General features: G+C 35.2%; 1 protein-coding gene across 10 annotated transcripts in view; it reads right to left on the reverse strand.

Annotated features, from left to right (window-relative positions):
- The window catches only part of LOC135219256 (alpha-catulin-like), a 567,812-nt gene that overhangs the window by 354,296 nt on the left and 206,016 nt on the right, over nt 1-7,500 (reverse strand). The window lies entirely within an intron of this gene.

A 7,500-nucleotide genomic window follows, 5' to 3' on the forward strand; every position in this document is an offset into this window, starting at 1 on the left:
AATTCTCCTTCATCACTCTGTATTAATATTTTTCTTCGATGTAACCTTCGAATGATTCCGAATTACTTACGAAAGAGGTTGGGCTGTTATACTCAGATCCGATACCATTTTCATGAGATGCGAAATCCATTTCTGAATTACCTCTGATAAAGAGGGGAAACATTTAATCGTTGACTTCCGAAGAGAGAGAGAGAGAGAGAGAGAGAGAAGAGAGAGAGAGAGAGAGAGAGATGCCTGACAAAATAGTATGCGAGTTGTTTTTTAATAAGAAAAACTTTCACCTCAGCAGGTAGCCAACGAGAGAGAGAGAGAGAGACGAGAGAAAGAGAGAGAGAGAGAGATAATTGATTTAAAATGGTCTTAATGACTTTTCAACAGTGCATTACCTTGGCCTAATCAAGAAGATTTTTACAAAAAAGACAATGAAAATGTTGCCAAGCAAAATGATGTAGATTTATTATTATTACGCAACCTTCAACGACGAGAAGCGTCTTGAAGAAAACTTCGTTCAACCAATGAGCGCATTGCCGCCACCGGCCAATGAAAACGCAGAGCGGTTGAACCCTGCTGACCTGCCGCTATATATTGAAGAGATTCCTACAGCAACAACAGTCTGCTCCGATCCACTGCCGTGATCATACTCGGATGATACCGAGAGAAACTTGGCCAATATATTAACTTATATTTTGACCTATTTTGTTCATTTACTGTAACAAAATAAATAAATTTGGTGACAATTATCCCGAATTGACTGTCCTGTAGTAATATCGGCGCAATACTCGCAGAATAGCAGAGAGAAAGCTATTATTAGAAAAATAGAGAAGGACTATTTAACAAGTTGAAATGCAGCGATGCAGCAATATCTTTCAATTAAGACTTGTTTAGGGTCTCCTTCCAATATATTATGATTACTATTATTTTTATCATTACCATCACTATCATTATTATCATTGGCCTTTGAATTGAGGATGAATTATAGTTGAGACTCCTATGCAGGAAGCTCCTTAACATTACCATATTTATTATAGTTACGAGCTTGATAACGCAAGCTACGCTGCGCTAGAACTCAGCGATGCCAGTCGTCTCTCCCTTACACTCCCAATACCTACCCCGCCCCACCCGGTGCGGACAAACAGATTTGCAGGAGGAAGGTGTATGTGTCATGCCTCCCCTACCCTCCCGATCCCCTACCTACCCCGTCCTTACCAGGCCTGACAAACAGGTGTCCAGGAGCAGGGTGGATATGTCATATCTCCCCTACCCTCCTTGCCCCCTACCAACCCCACCATCATCCCCACCAGGGGCCGACAAACAGTTTTTCAGGAGGTGGGTGGATGTGTCATGTCTCCCCTACCCTCCTGGTACCCTACCTACTAAGCCCCCACACGGAGCAGACAAACAAGAAAGATCCACTCGGATTTTATTATCACAGATAGACAGATAATTTTTGTGGATGTTATTTTCATAGCTACTGTTCGAAATTTCATGCTGGTAACCAGGGCACCTTTTCACATTCGTTGGTATGGATGAATTTGGGGTGAAAAAAAAAAAAAAAACATTAAATACATAAGACTGATGCCAGCATTAAACTAAAAAAAATTGAATGAACATTAGTTGCCTTTGTTTCCAAGTGAATCATTGAAAACCTCTCTCCAACTGACACAACCATCACAACAAATATAAAAAATATCTTGAATAAGAATGACGCCATAACAGAAACATGAAATAAACAAGTAAGCGATGCGCATGAGTTTCCACAGCGCAATCGAGTTTTCTGTATGAGCTGCGGCCCATGAAGCTTTCAGCCACGTCCCGATGGTGGCCTGTCTTATAGCATTGCCAACCGTACGATTATGGCCAACTTTAACCTTAAATAAAATAAAAACTTCTTAGGCTAGAGGGCTGCAATTTGGTATGTTTGATGATTGGAGTGTAGATGATCAATATACCAGTTTGCAGCCCGCTACTAGCCTCAGTGGTTTCTCAGATCTGAGGACGGCCAGACAAAGTCATCTCAATAGTTTGATTTTTTTTTATTATAGATAAACCAAAATATTAATGACAAAAGAATACCATTAAAAAAATGTGTAGGAAACAGCGAAACACCGGAGGAAAAAAAATCCAAATAAAAAACCTCCAACAAATCAATTTTCGCACGCGTGATAAAAAAAGATGTATTTCACGAAGGCAAACAAAGAAGCAAACACAATATTCAACACGCAAGCATAAATCAAGCAATATAAAAAATGACTGTAGGCGGACCCATAAATTCTCCTAATTAACGCCGGAACAATTATGAAAATTATAACGATTGAGATAATTAGATGGCTGGAGGTGGAAGCCTGCGTTCTTTGCTTTTGTTCCCATGTTTTTATTTTTCCTTATTTTTTTGCTGTTGTCGTCACAAAAGGTAATACTTGACACAACTCGACGAATCCTGCGTCTTATTCAACGTCATCGACCTCCAGAGATATGCAACGGGTTTTATGTTAAATCATGACCTTTATAAGGCCATCAAGTGCCTAATGACTACAGCTGTCCCTACATAAAACGGAAGGCATACTCCAAATGGGGGAAATGGCCTTTATCAGCAACCATCAGAGAGTTAAAAAATAACGTTAAATGAGAAATGTAATTAACGGCCTGGGAGACTAATAATGATTTCTATTGAAGACAACTTATCTAATGATTTATATTAAAGATAACTTGTAGTATATTATGATTTACATTAAAGACACCTTGTAGTATTTAATGATTTGTACTGAAGACATCTTATAATGTCTAATGATTATATTGATAACAGTGCATATTACCTAATGGTTTCTACTACAGACAACTTGAACTATCTCATGGTTTATATTGAAGGCAACTTATAGCTAATGACTAATAATGAAAGCAACTCGTAGTATTTAATGATTAATATTGAAGACAACTTATATTACCTAACAATTCACAATGAAGACACCTTGCACTATCTAACGATTTATATTGAAAACAATTATACATAGTATACAATGATTATAATGAAGACAACTATTAGTATCTACTGATGAAATTGACGACAAATTACAGGATCTGATTATTTATACTGAAGAAACCTTGTATTATCTAATGATTTATACTGAAGATTACTTATGTCAGAAGCTACGATATCTAATGATTTATATGAAAGGCGACTTATAATGTCCGCAGCACGTGCCTGTGCTAAGCTTAAAAAAACATGAGTTTTACTTGCAAGCTGAATAAAAAAAAACAGACGAGAGCTCTTTTGGAAACTGGTGAAGTTTTTGCGAAGCGAAGCGCAGGGCGAGAGGACAGCTGTTTGACAAAGGCCCTTTAATGATGGCGAAAAACTACTGAAGCACCGCCGATGCACCGGGAACTGCTGCTGGCTTCTCCTGCTGCTGCTGCCGCTGCTGCTGTGCCGCTGACTCGTGCTCCGGGCAACGCCCTGCTCCAGGGAGCAGATGCATAAACCCACACGGATAAAAGAAAAAGAAAAATGAAAAAAAAAAAAACAATAAAACAAAACCGCTCAGTCGACGAAAGAGCATCTGCCTGTTACACACATTTACGAATGATTCTGTTTTTATTGATCGTGTTTGGAATGCATAAGAATCTTTCTAAGCATTCTTGACTGAGAATGTAATTGAAATGAACAATGCCAGTCACTAGGATTGCAAAAGTGTTTTAATGAATATCATTTGATGTTTAAGAGAGCATGCGAATATTTTGAGTGATGTCACTTTCAAATGGATTATATAACGCAGAGAAATAATGGTGCAGTAAACGAAACAATATGCAATTATCACTCAAGTAGTCTTTCGAATTGACTAGCCTACTGGCTATCTTCCGTTCCACTGCTCTTCTTGGAGTAATCATTATTTATTGTTATTATTTGGCAGTAGTCCCTCATTTAGGGCAGTATTATTAAAAGCAATTGCTGTTTCAAAGGCGTTTATCATATTTTTCCTGTCTGCAGGGAGGTGTATAACGTAAGCAGAATATCTTTCCATGTCCTTTGGAAATTTATTATACTACTCTCCTGCAGACGAGAAAAATAGAGAACACTCTCTACGAGCTGAATGTCGTTGAAACAGCTATTATTATTTTTATTATTATTATTATTATTATTATTATTATTATTATTATTATTATTATTTATTATTATTATTATTCAAAAGATAAGGCCCTATTAAAATGGGATAAGCCTACAATGGCCAGAGACATGAAATTCTTCAAGGAAGAATTTCATGTCTCTTCAAAGGAACGTGGTGTTCATTTGAAAGAAGCTACAAAAGACATTAGGAAATGCAGAGAAGAAGAAGAGCTCAGTCATTAGAAAAGAAAAAATGGTCTATCAATAAATACATAAATAAAAATATAAACAAACGATTAAAATACAAGGTGAAAAGAGAAAAGGTAAATTAATATATTAAGAAATAAATGGATGAAACTATAAATAAAACAATAAAATACAAGGTGAACTGCTTTACAGTAGAATATGTTTACAGAAACATAACCTACGTTCAGATGGAGTACATCAAGAAAAACCTGCTTAATTTTCAATGAACAATCGTGGCAATGATGGAATTCCTGCTGGACACTTCCGCATTGTTGAGAAATTATGCGGTAAATAAAGTCACGAAAAGGTATTTAATCAATAACGCCCACAAGCCAGTATCTGTGCGATATTAGGTCTAAACGCTAAACGTTTTAAAATAAAGTATTGCTTAAATCTCCAATATTCGCCTATTATAGGTAATTTTTGGCGAATATTCCGTGAGTCAATACCTGGATCAAATTCTTACACCGCAGTATACAGATTCATTTAAACTCATGGATTAGGAGATTCAGTTTTACAAGAAGCAGCTAAAAGGGACAATGAATGAGACACTATTTCAATTATGTTCGTATATCGTGGCAAACGCCATGCTATAAATCAGGGGTTCCCAACCTGGTGCTCGCGAGCACGTCTGTGCTCTCTGATTGTCTGGCAGTGCTCTTTCGAAGTTGTTGAAATCGTGCTCGCGAGCACCAACTCTTATCAAATAATCGATAATAAGCAAAAGCATGTTTTCGTTTGTTATTGAGCAATAAAACTCATTTTGTTAAATTCTTAGATATTAACATAATCTGACTTAAGAAGTAAACAGATTACCTGTGAATCATTGTGTGCCGCTAAAGTGCTATAATATCTAGGAAAGTTATGTAAAATATGCCTGATTAGTGAATGTCAGTAACTTTGAATCAAAATCCAAGCAGTCATAATTCATTTTTAAATCTTCAATATAAGTAATTTCACATTTTTGTTACCTTTAGATAAACGAAGACCAAGTCTTTCACTTACTAATTGGACTGCTTCTTAATTCCCAAACTATGGAATTATTGTGGTGCTCTCGCAGTTCATCTTCTTAAGAAAGGTTGGGAACCCCTGCTTTAAATATGCTATCTATATAAGGGCTCAGTTGCAAAATGAAACCCGAACAAGCATTTTACATCTAACTTTAGATCAGAAAGAATGAACTTTTCCGGGAGAAAATATTTTGTCGAATGCTACCGCGAGTTAACAGCCGGGTCAAATAAATAAATAAAAAAATCATATAAACAAAAGAATTCTGTGATTTTATTTTACAAGGAGCAAATAGGAGGCAATGAACGAGAAAATATGTCAATAATACACATGCATCACAGCAAATGCTATACTCTTTGTATAATAGTAAACGCTAGCAGATGTTAAAGAATGAACAATACCGAACAAAACAGATAACCACCGTAAGAGATGCTGAAATGATCGACATTTTACCCAAACGAAGCAGATTAGCTGTTTCCATTATCAGATCTCTTTATTGCGACTTTCATCAGCATTACTAAGAAACAAATAGATGTTCCAAGTAAGATATTTACGAGCTGCTCTATGAGCAAGAGTCCTTGCTGGCCCAAAGCCAGCTTAATCTAAAACAACAACATTGAGATCAAAGGTAAAGTAACTCCCGCTAGAATGGTCACATTTCGGAATGCAATTGAAGACCGGTGTACATTTCACGTACCTACGTCATTTAGATGATGTGTTTGTACACACATACACACGCACGCACACACAAACACACACATATATGTATATACAAATATATATATTATATATATATATATATATTTTTTTTATATATATATATAGTATATATATATATATATATTATATATATATATATATATATATATATATATATATATCGGGAGAGTAATTTGATCCAAAGGAACGAACTCAGGATCATTTACTATTTCAATACAGCTCAAATGGAGCTTAGGGTCAAATACAGGTTTTTCGGCTAATCCTGCACTGAACACTCCACCGTAGTTAGGTCTCACCTGGTCGGCTAAAAGCCCCCAAAAACAAATATACCGAAGGGCATTTAGACTCGGATTGTAAGTGTACGGCAAATATCACTGATTATCCATCTCGTAGGGCTTGTGGGTAACAATGTGGTGAAACAATCTACTTCCTACCGAAGGACATTTTGGAAGGCCATGCGAATGAAAGGGAATTTACGATACTCATACATACATACATACATGATACGAGCCACACACACCCATATATATATATATATATATATATATATATATATATATATATATATATATATATATATATATATATATGTATATATATATATATATATAATATATATATATATATATCATTATATATATATATATATAAATATAATATATATATATATATATATATATACATATATATATATATATATATATATATATATATATATTATATAATATATATATACACATTAAACTACAAATGTCCTTTAATATCTAATTCGCTCTACCCCAGAATTATTATAGTTTCATATAAGTTAACCGAAGGGGAGATTTTTAGTTGATAATAATTTCGTCCTCTTGTTGGCCGAGTTGGTAACATAATTAAAGTCCTGATTTCTCCTCTGTGCGCTGGTTCGAAGCCACGGAAGGACGAAATTATTATGAACTGAAAAAATCCCCTACGGTTAACATATATGAAAATATATCAATTCCCAGGTAGAGCCAATTAGATTGAAGGACATTTGTAGCTTAATGCAAATATATATGAACTACGGTGATGTGATAAAAATTCATTTATGAAGGAACAATTAAAATCTATAAATTTAATGGTTATGAATAAAAGGAATTGCGTCTGAAATGAAGGCTTATAATTTCTGTAGACAACTCAAAAACTCCTCAACCATTTCACATTCATACACAAACATCTGCTTCTTTAACAGAACATCGACCCCACTGCATATATGACAACTATCATGCTATGGACATTACGGATATTAACAACATTTTCCTTATTTATAATACCTCTATTGCTTATTTTGGCATTGCTAAAGCCCCCATATTAATACACTTTTCATAAACCCATGTTTTATCTCCCTATGGACTCAACCACCATAAATCAGTCTCACGGATCTCTTGGGTCATATTCCAGTCTCTGGA

Source organism: Macrobrachium nipponense, chromosome 1 (genome assembly GCF_015104395.2).
Source record: "Macrobrachium nipponense isolate FS-2020 chromosome 1, ASM1510439v2, whole genome shotgun sequence".
Classification (NCBI taxonomy): domain Eukaryota; kingdom Metazoa; phylum Arthropoda; class Malacostraca; order Decapoda; family Palaemonidae; genus Macrobrachium; species Macrobrachium nipponense.